Source organism: Ostrinia nubilalis, chromosome 21 (genome assembly GCF_963855985.1).
Source record: "Ostrinia nubilalis chromosome 21, ilOstNubi1.1, whole genome shotgun sequence".
Lineage (NCBI taxonomy): Eukaryota > Metazoa > Arthropoda > Insecta > Lepidoptera > Crambidae > Ostrinia > Ostrinia nubilalis.
This window is the reverse complement of record NC_087108.1, coordinates 7,180,430-7,194,570: the sequence shown is the minus strand read 5'-3', so window position 1 is coordinate 7,194,570 and position 14,141 is coordinate 7,180,430. Positions and strand designations below refer to the sequence as shown.

Below are 14,141 nucleotides of genomic sequence, written 5' to 3'. Positions count from 1 at the left end.
ATTAATTGATGGGTTGACAACCCCTGCCTTCATTGGAGCACTTCAACTGTTTTGTGACGCTCTAATTAAAAATATTAATGCACCTAGGTACTTTTTCTTTTTATTTTATTTATGGCCAGGTCTGGGATATGCGGGTTACAGTATGACCTCCCCAAAGAATAAAAAAAAAAGGAATTTACAGAACACGCACCTACTTAATTGCTTCTTCTTCTTCTTGTCGTGTCGACAACAAACCTATACAGCGTCAGCCCAAAACTACGCCACTGACTTAATTGCTAAAAGAATACGAGTAAAGAAAGCTCTTAATTTTTGTAAGGTTTCTAAAGTGTTAAATATTATAGCCTAATTATGGACTAAATCTCTACGCTTTCAATTTTTAACTAGTTTAGTAGTAGTATAAAATTCATAGACACACAAAATTGGTTCATTCATTCAAGAGTCTGACACAGTTAACTGAATAATTACATTTAAATCAGTTTGGTAGAGCTGCTTCTTAATATTCAAATACGACACCTTCTAATCGAATCAAATCTAAATACCTACCTCTAGATTTTAGCCTTCATTAAAAAAATCAAAAGTAATGAATTTTCTGAAAATAGGCTTTTAAAAAGCGATCTTACATTTCTAAGCATTAATTTAACATTTCGGGACAATAAATGGGACAGTATTGAAAAGAAGCAGTGCAAGAAACTCAGTCAATCTATCATCATCATCATTTCAGCCATAGGACGTCCACTGCTGAACATTGGCCTGCCTCAATATTTCCACGAAGGCCGGTTGGTAGCGGCCTGCATCCAGCGCCTTCCTGCTACCTTTATAAAGTCGTCGGTCCTCCTTGTGGGTGGACGTCCTACGCTCGAGTCAATCTGTACTCGAGTGTAAATTCATTCTCAAAGCTCTTGCGATTTCCCAAAAGCTACCAGCGTTAATAGAAACGAAATATCATACATAACATTGCGATTAGATGAGAAATAGAAGATAATGTTACCGTCACGTTCTTAACGTGTTACACTGTAGTGTTACGAACACGACCCTACGCGAGGAAACCGCAAACGTACGCGTTTCCAACCGCAAATATTTCGTAACTTTACTTTTACTAATTCCATAGAAAATGTGTGGAAATTTCCCAGAGTTTATTGCCAAAATAAATGATTTATGTGATTAATTAATTAGACTCAGTCGTGACATCTTTTAAATATGACAGTGCCGATTAAAAATATTAAGCAAGGCCTAATACTATCATAGCAATCTATACTAATACATATTATAAAGAGGTAAAGTTTGTTTGTTTGTATATTTGTTAAATTGTAAGGGGTCGTAATCTTGGGATCTACTAAACCGATTTTAAAAATTCTTTCACTAATAGAAAGCCACTTTATTGCTGAATTTCATAGATTATATAAAAAACCGAAAAATTCCACGCGGGCGAAGCCGCGGGTGGAAAACTAGAATTGTAGAGTATGTACATATTGATACATATTTTAACTGCCTGGCTCAATCATTATTAGATCAATGTCAGAATTTTAACGATAAATTATCAAGAATCTTTTTGATAACTATTAATGAAAACCATCTGCTTTTCGAAATTAGCTTTAACTCACCAATTCACTTACTTATTCATATTAATGGACTACAATAACACTGGTAAAAGTACATATAAACCTCATACATAAATTTGAAAAGTGAGTTCTTTTGCTCATTCCAGCATCTTTATAATTAAAATTGTTTCAAACGTGTTATTAGCTGATGAAAATGTTAATTCAAAGACGCGCGCGCTTTATCTTTCTTTCGATTAAAGTTAAATGAAAGTCGGAAACTGCTTGGAAAATGGCTGATAATTACTGTTGTCGCGTGTGAAAACGGGACCCTAACTAAGTCTTTTTGTTAGGCACGTTTCTCATGAACTGTGATAGCTAGATAGTTCAAAATTAGGTCAAAATTTCAAACATGTATTTCTGTTGCTGCTATAACAACAAATATACTATAAAATACAATAAAATAAATATTTTAGTGGGGTATAAAAAACTTATTTTCATGCCGTTTCTTGCTCGAAAACCTTAATTTCAGGAACAAACTACAAATTTACGTTTTTACATATCTACAAGTTTTTACGGACCTCGGTGCGCAAGTCTGACTCGCACTTGGCCGGTTTTTATTTGTAATTATTATATCATTGATACTGTGGATTGTTAGGATTTTCTTAATTGATAGGTTATGAGTAAGTATTACCGCTTGGAAATAATATTGTCGGGCTTTTTGCCAGAAGTTACGATATTGTTATAACAGTGACTTGTACGCCATCACGTTATGTGATCGGATAGAAGCAGTAGTGATTTATCACGTTCGTGACTTACTTTCTATTTTACGATTAATTAAATGAATAAATTAATGATCAGATTTATGATATTTTAACTGCTGCCACAGCTGCTACTATCGATTACAAGTTTGATAACTAACGAAATAAACGTTGATTACGTTTTTATTTGAACTTTATCGCAAGTCTATGAGGGACACAATCAAATGAAGCGCATAATGTATTTGTTAATCAGCTACGTAAATAAAATTAAGACTCTTTTGACGAAAGTATCGTTTGTTATCTAGTACTAGCTGACCCGGCGATATTCGTACCGCTTATGTTCATTAGAAATTTTAATAATGTACAATTTTAATAGTGAAAGAATATTTCAAACTGGTCCAGTAGTTTCGAAGCCTTAATACAAACAATCAAATCTTACCTCTTTATAATATTAGTGTAGATTGGTGATTATTTCATTCGCATGGCATAAAAAGTCTTATTAAGTCCTAGTTTATTAGCTAAGATGGCTTATCCAACCACTCATCAACCCATTACTCAAAGTAAACGATTACTTAAGAAGTTCAAACAAGTTAGTTATATTATCATAATCAAATGTCAAGCTCGCGACAATGCTGACAGTCGATATAAGTTACCTAACATCCGTAGGAAGTCGTTATGGCTCCTCGCCGGTCAGGGCACCTTTCTTTAAACTAGTGTTGTCCGACTATCGATGGTTAAACATCGATATTTTGTGATTAAAATGACTGCATTGCGAACATTTTGAGCCAAGTCTGGGTACCTACATATTATCAGCCATGTTAAAATGTACAAATTAATAGTATACGTAGTAACGGGGCTATTCCCACATTTCGCTGCAACTCCTGTGTAGCCAGGATCTTGACCGCCAATAAAAACCCAAGAAGTGAAGGTCAAGTTTGTCCCGGGGAAAGTTAAACTGACATTGGACCCGTAATGACCCTGTAATTACTTTACGTTGTTTGTAGACAGAAAAATTACCGGTTACAATTGTTGATTTTATATGTATTTCTCACAGTAAACATTCTGTAGAACAGAACATTACGCGAGTAACTTTAATTCATTATTATTACATTACAAAAACTTTATTATTTACTTACTACATTCAAACAAAAAGCAAATACTGACGACAAAAACTAAAGTAATGAATAACACCGGTCAACAAAAAAAAATTTTTTTTTTTGCGCATGGATTTTACTTATTATATTCTGATTATATAAGCAAATGTATATAAAAAAGTGCGATTACAAATAGAAAATATTTGCTTTTTAAAAAGTTATAGCAATTTGAATTTTCCATCTTCATAGTAGAATGTCTCTAAAGATGCACGTCACATTCTCATTGGGATATATTTATAAATAATTATGGGGGCTTATTCGCAAGAACAAGGGGCACGCTTTCATCAAAATATAGTGGGATTTGAGAAACGACGTTACCAAGGCCAGTAAACTGAAAGTATGATAGGGTTAGATTTTTATGAAAAAAATCTTCTATGGAACATGACAGGAAATTAGAACTTTTCATTTTTAATAAATATTTGGACTCTATTTTAATTTTTCTCTTGTGAGAATGAATCTTAAATGGATGTTTGTTATGTTTTAATAATTAGGAAGAATGAAAGAAAGAAAGAAAAAGAAATATTTGGCAACAAATAAAATCATCTCTATGTTCATGTTTCATACATTCATTGATATGATTTTTTCTATTTTTTACACATAAAAGCAAATTCAGAATTTTTTTTTGTTGTTATTCTTGTTTCTAGATTATAAAGCAATAAAAATAAGCTATGCATAACCCGTGCGCAAAAATACTGTAGACAGTTGTAATTAATTAAGATTTATTGTCAATGCAACCGTAAATAAATAAGTAGACAATAATGCTCATTACTTGAATCAATTATAACATTTTAAATATTATTTATCGATTTATGGCCTATTTATCGATATTGAATGGCAATAACAACACTACACACCCATTAGCTGTTTGTGGGGCATGGTTGTCTAGTAATTTATATAATTACTTACGCTCCTTTCGCCTAAAGTTCTTCTAATAACCCACTTTGATATGTAATGCGACATTAATATAAGTAATCTAAATAATTCGGCTACGCTTTTAAGCCTTAATTAGTAATTGATCTGTCAATTACTGTATTGAAAGAAGGCAGTAAGTAGTTGGAATTTATCGAAGCAAAATAAATGACATTGGGAACTTTTTGCCCCACTTTTCGAAAAGTAGCGGACACAAACGAAACCTATCACAGATGATACATACTAATATCCAATGAATTTCCGTGCATTTTTTTTTTCTCTCTTATATGGGAATATTGAGAAAATGAAGTTTTAATATTTTATTTTATTTTACATTTAGGTAACATTTTTGACGACCTCCGTGGCAGAGAGGCGCACACACCGGTTTTCAAGGTGTGCCGGGCCAATCCTGAGGTCCCGGGTTCGATTCCCGGCCGGGACAATATAGAAAACGATCTTTTCACATTGTCTCTGGTTTGGGTGTGTTGTGGTTCGTCGTTCCCGATTTCCATAACACAAATGCCTTAGCTACTTATTTTGGGTTGGAGTAATATATGAGATGTTGTCTAATATTAATTTAGGTACTATTTATAATATTTTATTTATTTATATTATTTTATTTAAATTTTTTATTTATTTATATTATTTTATTTACTTTTATTGGTTACTCTGCAATTCCAAACAACATAACATGTAAAAATATCAAATCATTTTAGACAAATATATTTTCAACTTAGACTCGTCATATCTCAGAATTCCCATATCTCACAACATAGCGCTTTAAGTGAATATACCTACAAGTATAAAGCTTTGAAATAAAATACGTTTCATCTTTGTCCGCCGTGGGGCATTTTCTCATATTAAAGTTCCCAATGTCCTTTACTGCTGTTCTAGCTCGTGTAACTACAATTTAAATATAAGTAGGTGTAATGAGCAATGCAAAACACTGTAAGTCGACTTACAGTGTTTTTGATTAAGAGGGCCCTATTAATTTCTTTACGACAATTAAATATAAGTAGCTGAATCAATCATATCATAATCCATGTCAGGATTCTTACGAGTATAACAACGATTTTCTTAAAACACTGTTTCGTATATTTATCTACTCTTACTAAAATCTACATCAGATCGAAAGTGACAAAGTATTTATTTATATTAGCAGAAATAGTGCCATGATTTTATTGGAAAAATCTACTTAAATTACAATGTACTTAAACGTCTATAGCAAAAAATATGTGATCGGTTGTTTACCTTTAAAACGGCAAGTGGCTTGTTGAAGTTCAGTCAACCTGAAAAGACAACAAAAGCACATCAGTATTTTTGAATTCAATTAATTTAAACTTAGGCTGGGTTGCACCATCTTACTTTAACTTTAACAAACGTCAAAAATCTGTCAAACTCCATACAAACAACACCGGTTAACGTTATACATAGTTACGGATAAAGTAAGATGGTGCAACTCAGCCTAGTGTGTACTCACAACAACCGTTAGAAACTAACAACCTTTATATTCTAATGCAAGTAATTCAAATCTTATCAGTGCAGGCTGCAGGTATCGTTATCGGGGTCAGTGACCCGAGATAAGTCCGAATGCAGTACTGTGGGACACTATTAGCATATTATACCACCGCTATACGATATTGATAAGGCGATCCCAATCTGTATGCGACCTCGTTCTGTTAAGGAGGTTTATGAAATGCATTGGACGTGATTGTAAATTATTACGCGTTTTTTTTAATATAAAAACGTTAAGCATTTCCTTGTGGCTTCAGGCAATTGCCAGTTGGTTTAATTACTTCCACAGTCGTAGAGAAATGACACACTTTCGACTAGGAGGTTTTGAGTTCGAGTCCATGACACGAGCATGTTTAGATTATACTTTTCTTTTTTACTTACGAGAATATTAAGTTGTTAGGTGACTTTTGCCTTAATTTAGGAGGAAGTGACAGTTCGACATTTCCAACTCAAAATTATATTCTGTGAAAATCTGTAATAGCTGTAAGTTTTATTCAATACAAATGTACAATATTACCAATAATGTATCGCCGTTAATTTCCCAAATAAAATAAATAAATAAATAAAGTGGTAATTAATTATGTAAACAATATTGTTTATGTGGAGACCATCATTGCTCTTTTTCAGGAAATTCCTAACAAAACCTCAAATGTTTTTTCAAAATGTTTTTTACAAGCTTTATATATTGACTTCACTTGTTAGTATGTGTGGGACAAATCTTGCAACTGAATTTAAGACCACTTCTCCTCAACCGATTGAGCTGAAATTTGGTATACTTATGTAAGTACGATGACAATGCAATGTTATGGTACCATTGAGCTGGTCTGATGATGGAGTCAGGAGGTGGCCATAGGAACTCCTAAACGAAACGGCTGAATCGCATCGAGTTTGGGATCGTTGGATTTGTCTTTTCGAGCAGTTTAGTGCTAGATGATGTCCAGGGTCCTGATGATGGATTAGGGAGGTGGCAATCGATGGGATCTCGAAATCTCTATGGAGATTCGTGTTACGCACGAACCACGGGGCATCCGTGGCTCGGCGTAAGAATTTGTTTTGGAGAGTCTGGAATTTCTTAAGGACTGTGCAAGAAGTGTGAGCAAACACCGGACTGGCGTAAGTCAACACGGGACGGATGCAGGTTTTTTAAATTGTCAACTTATTTCTAAATGACAATTTACAACTAAGGTGGCAGAGTCGGTGGGTATAGTGGTTCGCAACGGCTCAAGACGCGTCTGAGGTGCGGAGCGAACGATAATCTCTGGTCGAGGGTGACACCTAAGTACTTGGCCTTACTCTTCCAAGGAATAGTTTGGTCAATTAAGGTGAGATGGGTGGGGACATTAGGACGAGTACGAACCGGAGCACGTTTCGCAGACAAAGCCCTAGAAAAGTACACTGCTGCACTTTTTTCGGGATTTACCTCGATACGCCACTTCCTGAACCATTCGCCTAATTGTGTTACTGCGCGTTGGAGCTAATATAGTAGCGCGTAAGATGACGTAATTCCGATTAGGTACGTCCGGACTTGTAGAGTGCGGTGTCGTCCGCAAAGAGGGCTAAATCCGTATTCGGATATTTGGGGATGTCATTGACGTACTATGAACAAAGAACGGGTGCTAGATGATGTCCAGGGTCCTGATGATGGAGTCAGGAGGTGGCCATAGGAAATCCTAAACGAAACGGCGGAATCTTATCGAGTTTGTGCTCGTTGGATTCGACTTCTCGAGCACTTTGGTGCTTAATAATGACCCAGAGATTGAGATACAACTAAAAAGTGTAAAATAAAATTATAATAAAAAAAAACTTTTTTAAAAACAAGCTTTATCCTGAAATGCAGTTGTACTAAAACGAAAAAAAAAATTGTATGCTTGGTTCAAAGAATTTCGAAAGCTTGTAGCGCAAACAGAAAAAAAGAGGAATAAATTCCATGCGCGATACAAGCTTTCGAAATTCTTTGAACCAAGCATACAATTATTTTTTTTGTTTTAGTACAACTGCATTTCAGGATAAAGCTTGTTTTTAAAAAGTTTTTTTTTATTATAATTTTATTTAATAAACAAAATCAGATTCTCCATTATAATTAAATTAACTAAATGGCGAGCGGAACCGCTAACTAGCTGGACTTAAAATATAAAAATTATGTACAATTTAAAACGTTTTATTCCTTACTTTCCTCTCATTACACTTTCTTCAGATTTAATGGATTTGACATCCAAGGAGATACGTTCTAAAGATAATAAACAAATAATTAGCCCCGTTCATTCACAAACAAATTGCTGTGTCGCAATTTGGTCGTTTTCGTTGTGGTAATAAAGAATAGAGTCGTTAGTACGAACGCCATTTTCGCGACCCACGCCTCTATTATAGAGCAGAGTTAAGAAATACAGATTAGGGTTCACATTTTTTGGCTTAACTCTACCATTTGCAAAATAAAGATCCATTAGGTATACTATACAGGGTGGGAACGATAACTTATCTCACTAGATTATTACTAAACTATACAAGATATTAAAAAACGAGTTACTGATCTTAAAAGTGCTTCACGAGTTCTGTCAAACGGTATCATTAATAGTTCAGAATAAACTAGTCTATTTCTTAAAATGTATGTGATAAGTATTCAGTCCATAGAACATTTTACCTAAACTATTATACCAATTTAACTAAATGTTTCAAGAAAATACAATCAATTTTAATAATGAAAAAGATAAAGCCTACAAAAAAGCCACTCTGATAACTTAACTAAAGGAGCTTTTGGTAATCAGTAGCATACTAAGTTATATTTCTTACGAGTAAATTAAGAAGTCAAAAATACGTTTGGTAGCCCTGAATCCGTCAGCAAATTGTAAGGTCAGCAGAACTATGGTCTCGTAATCAAACGGTTTTCAATTCGCCACCGGCCTAAATTACGTTGTGATTATTATAGAGCAGGCGCCTTACTTAAAGCCCGCGCAATATAAACAAGCAATATTTGTAACAAACAAGCCTTTTTTTAATTTGAATTTAAAAAAACCTACTGTAAGGTTTCATCAAAATCTGTTTAGTAGTTTTTTATGAGAGTGTCAAACATCCAGATGGATGTTACCAGCATCCAGATCCAATCTTCACAAAACGTTCACATTTATAATGTTTTACGATGACGCTGGTTTAGCATGGTGATTTGTGAAACGTATTTTTTTGCAAAGTAAAGTATGAAGATACTCTGGTCAGTTCTATCTCTATTTTCGTCAAATTTATTTTCGTGCTTTATTTAGTGAATTGTCATCTTCTATTGGCGCAGGCTATAGATATTGTTTCACAGTGCGTGTCTTTCTGTTGCCGAGGTGTTTTGTCATGCCCACTATTATTTCATTAAACAATATTGAACGTCGTGGCTGTCATTTTCCGATTGAATGACCGTCAATTAATAATAGCCGCAGTATTATTTATTATTAACAAGATATACATTTTCTAGAGGGAGGGATAAACCTTGGGGGAGGCCTTTGTCCAGCAGTGGACGTCATTTGGCTGAAACGAACGAACGAACATTTTCTAGAATAGAACAGAAATGATATGATATTCTAACCAACTTTTGTCCGTGTGGTTTTGAATGGGTCTATTACGGTTTGTCACAGAACGTATTTACATCCAAGGGTCAACCAATTTAGTATAGTTTCTATGTCTCGTAAATAATCACAATTAATTATACTATGGAAGATAATTGAATTTGAAATTACAATAGCCAAATATGTCGGTGTCGGATCAGGAGGGCTACTCCGAAACCATGTTTACGTAGTTTCGGCTCTATCTGTCACAGTCGCTAAAATCTGGCATCACGCTTTGCGTGAGAGGGATGGTAACATTCGAAACTTCGGATAACATTTTTCGGAGTAACCCCGCTGATCCGAGGAACACTGGTTCGATCTTTGTAGCGCTGGACATTGTTATGAATCCACTCGTAACTCAAGCATATTTAGCTTACCACCTTATTACCACCTCTCATTCCCACCTCTGCAACTCCTGTGTAGCCAGGATTTCGGCTGTTAACGGGACTTAGTAAATATGCATTACTAATACCAAATCTTTAAAAAAACTTGTGTAATTAGAGATCGCAATCTCACTGAGAGACTTAAATATTATTACGGCCAACCACTTCTTCTTTATTACACGTGCCGTTAAATTCCCACTGCAAATAGAATAAAGCCAAATTATGATAGATGATCATTAATGTACGTTTCTTCAAAATAATAATACGCCTTCACACTTGTCCATTCGTCTTACAGCCACTCCTATAAGTATTATTAAGAAGTGAAAAGTGATATCTAGCCCCGAGGCGGCAGTATAACAATATAATTTATTTTGCTCTTCAGTATGCGAGTAACTGTGGTATACAGTGTGAGTCACGTTAAAGTGTACATATGAAAATAGATAAAACTAGACCTGTTTTTATCGACAAAAAAGAGGTCAAAAATTTTTTGAGATTTTTTTTTAATTTTTTATAGAATTTTTTTTCTTCCAATTACTTATTGTAAAGAAAACGTAATAACTTTTAAACTAAGCGGTATATCCTAATAAAATAAAAACAGTAATAATGCTAAATAACAGGCGATACTAAAAAAATACATAAAATACACAAAAAAGGCCAAAAAATAATAAAAAAATATACTTTTTGAAAAAAATCTGCGTAAAAATTCGTGTTTTTTTGGTTATTTGATAAATTTCTCCAAAAAATGCCCCTATAACCGGTGGTTTTTATTACTTTGTATTGTTCTCTATCGTATTATCTTTGTAAAACCAAAAATCGCATGTCTCTATCCCTATCACAAAATTTGCTATGATCGTTTGAACAAAGGCCTGCCACAACATTATTCTCCGCTACAGGTAGAGACAATTTTAATTTTCACTAAAATGCTTATTTTACTTCGAAATCTTTTGTTTTTATTTGAAATCTAACTTGTCTTTATCAAAATTACAAATCTAGAGCCATTTTCAGTTTTGTTGTTAACGAAGCGTTGAATGGCGCGCTCGGAGAGGCTTAGTTCAAACGATCATTGCAAACGTTGTGATAGGGATAAAGACATGCGATTTTTGTTTTTACGAAGGTAATACGATAGAGAATAATACAAAGTAATAAAAACCACCAGTTATAGGGGCATTTTTTGGAGAAATTTATCAAATAACCAAAAAAACACGAATTTTTAAGCAGATTTTTTTCAAAAATTATCATTTTTTGTTATTTGTTGGCCTTTTTTGTGTATTTTATGTATATTTTTAGTATTGCCTGTTATTTAGAATTATTACTGTTTTTATTTTATCAGGATATACCGCTTAGTTTAAAAGTTATTACGTTTTCTTTACAATAAGTAATTGGAAGAAAAAAAATTCTATAAATTTTTTTAAAAAAATCTCAAAAAATTTTTGACCTCTTTTTTGTCGATAAAAATAGGTCTAGTTTCATCTATTTTCATATGTACACTTTAACGTGACTCACACTGTATAAAAATAAATAAACCAGTTTTGGATGAAGGTGTTTAATAAGTGTTATAGAATATAATAAAGAAGGGTATTAGTTGCACAACTTTTGATAACCAAGCCGTATGTGCTCAGTAATAAAGCTCACCTTATTGTTTTATTTCGCGCTATAATAACCTTAGGTGTTAGATAACATTAAATATTTGCTGCACGCAAGATTCGTTTTGCTCTGAATTGGAACAAGGTTCGAATTTAACATGTAAAGGTATACTTCCAAAGAAGTGCGCAACTATTCGCTGAAGCAAAGTACGAACTATAGCACATCAGTCTATATTTTTTTATTGTAAACTCGACTTTATTACAATTGTTCAAGACCTCACAGTGTTTAGCTTGTTGTGCTGCCGTCTGTACAATCCGATACGAACACGATCTTTTTTCCTTTTTTATGATTTACAAATGATATTTCGTGTACAATATTGCAAAGTCCGTATTGCAGGTGTTTAACAAAGCACGTATTATTTCTTTCAAGTCGTTTAGGTTAAGTTAAAAAGTACCGCATTTTGCATAATGGCGTTACGCCTTGGAAATGATAGTTCCAATTTTCACTCATAGATGTCGTTATCCCGACTTGAGTCGCGGTATCATGTTTATCAGGCTACGGAAGTCTTCTTAATTGTTATCAACATAAGGCTTGGAATAAAGTATGGCTAGCGAATGTTCGCCGCGATTGCAGTGGACGTGTGCCTTTACAAACACATTCTACCATGCTATTGGTCGTTAAGCTATAATTTTGGGTGATTATAAACAAAATCACATGTTACATACATCGATAAGAAATAACGCGAATTAAAGTAAGGTTTATGGTGTTGTGCTCAATTATATGCATTATGGAAGGTTGCATCATGAGCTTTAGGTGTTAGGCAAGTAGTTTTTGTTGACAGAAGGCGAAGGTTAAACACTAGTAAGAAGTAGGTTAGTAGGTAATTCCCAAATTTGCACAGCTCTATTGTTTTCAAAAAATACAAGTTCATACTTTGACTCCCAACGGGTCCAAAAGTAGGGCTGTATAGTGTATAGTAGAGTAGGTAATATGATTAAATAATAATGTTACTATGAGCAAAAGCTTGGCAGTGTTTTTTGATGTTCGTTAGTAAAAATTAATAAGGCTGGAACTTCCTATACATATGTATATGCTAAACGTATGGAATAATATTTATGGAATAAATTGTAGGGTACCTTTAGAAAATGTTAATAAATGTAACTAAGGCCATTTAGCAAGACCTTGCTTGTATTTTGGTTTAGGGTTTTACTGTCTTTCTCTTTCACTTCAAAGTAAGAGCCAGATTAAAATGTATTTATGGGTTAATTAATTTATAGGACGTTTTCAACTTTTACTAAAGATATTAAACAGTTCAAAATCATATTTTTAAAATTTGACTCTACATTATCAGCTAGACACACCTTACTAAAGAAATCGGGTACTTTTAGTGTACCAATCTCAGTAGAGACTTGTAGTAATATTAATAACACCGACTCTACCGATCGCGGCCAACTTTTACTCGATTTTAAAGCCTTGACAACGTATAATTGCTTGCTAACGCTTTAGGAAATATTACAGTTCAAAAATGCCTGTTAAGTTTCAGAGCTTGATATTAAATGGCCGGACTTTATAAGGCTCTAGATGTGGGTGAATGACCAGAGTTTTTGTATGTTTTGGGAAGTTCAGTGCCCTTGCGTGGATGTAGGATGTTTATCTGTGACAAAGGTAAATATACAGATGAGAAAAAAGTGAGTGAGTTATGATTACAAGGTTACGAAGGTACGGACGACAGCTCATCAAGCTTAAATAGCAACTTAAAGCGTAGTAATAAAGACTGTTATACAATGAATATGTATAGTCCGATGTACTGTGTCGCCTGTACTTCAATTTAAGCTAATTAATTAACGACAACTGGAATTATTCTTTTATTTACTTGCTTTGAATGTTTCTTTAATGGCTATTAAGGAGATATCGAATGGCTTGTTATGGAAAGATTTCACAAACACAATGCCAGCGCATTTATCAATGATCATCATGAAATCTTCCAAAAAATCTTGACTCCATATTTCACATTCCATTTCCATTACACTACGTAACATTGTAACTGAACATTTTATCGTTTATATCATCAACATTGCGATTCAGCATTCAAATTCTCGAGCGACAACTCCGACGAGTGCTATCTATTTGTAACTTTCTTCGCAAATCATTCATTTATTTCTCCTTATATAACACTTTTTGCATGTTAGAAGGTGTGATTGAGTCACTTGTATTTCAGTTATAACTAAATTTCACTTCGGTCCATTTTTACACAACTGTAGTATAAAACCTTGAATTTTGATTTTCTCACGAGCGTGAAAACAATTTATTTTGGAAGCTGAGTTTAAACCTTTATTTCACAATTTCTTTGCACATTCTACAGTTATCTGTTAAGTATATTAATAATTAATTATAATAGTATAGTAAAGTATTATGTTTGAAAAGATTAGTGAAATCTTGCTTAATCTCTAATCTTTACATTTTTTAACCGTTTAATTTGGAGATTTATTAATTGTATGACAGCTAGTAAAATTCTTGCTTAATCTCTCATCTTTTGATACCCAAGTTAAATACATAACCATCATCCATTGGTGACGTTTGCTTTTTACATGGACTATTGAAAATCTGTTCAAAAATAAGATTTTTTATATTTTAAAATATCAATACCTACTCATCGTGGACTGTACATTGTACAAGGTGGCCAAAAACTTGACAAACTCAACCTTATTCCAACTGCAAC

General features: G+C 33.6%; 1 long non-coding RNA gene across 1 annotated transcript in view; it reads right to left on the bottom strand.

Annotated features, from left to right (window-relative positions):
* Positions 1 to 14,141, bottom strand: part of LOC135082247 (uncharacterized) — a 75,397-nt gene that overhangs the window by 23,171 nt on the left and 38,085 nt on the right. Inside the window, exon 4 of the long non-coding RNA XR_010259376.1 lies at positions 5,611 to 5,648. This is a non-coding gene — a long non-coding RNA (uncharacterized LOC135082247). The remainder of the gene's footprint in view (positions 1 to 5,610; positions 5,649 to 14,141) is intronic.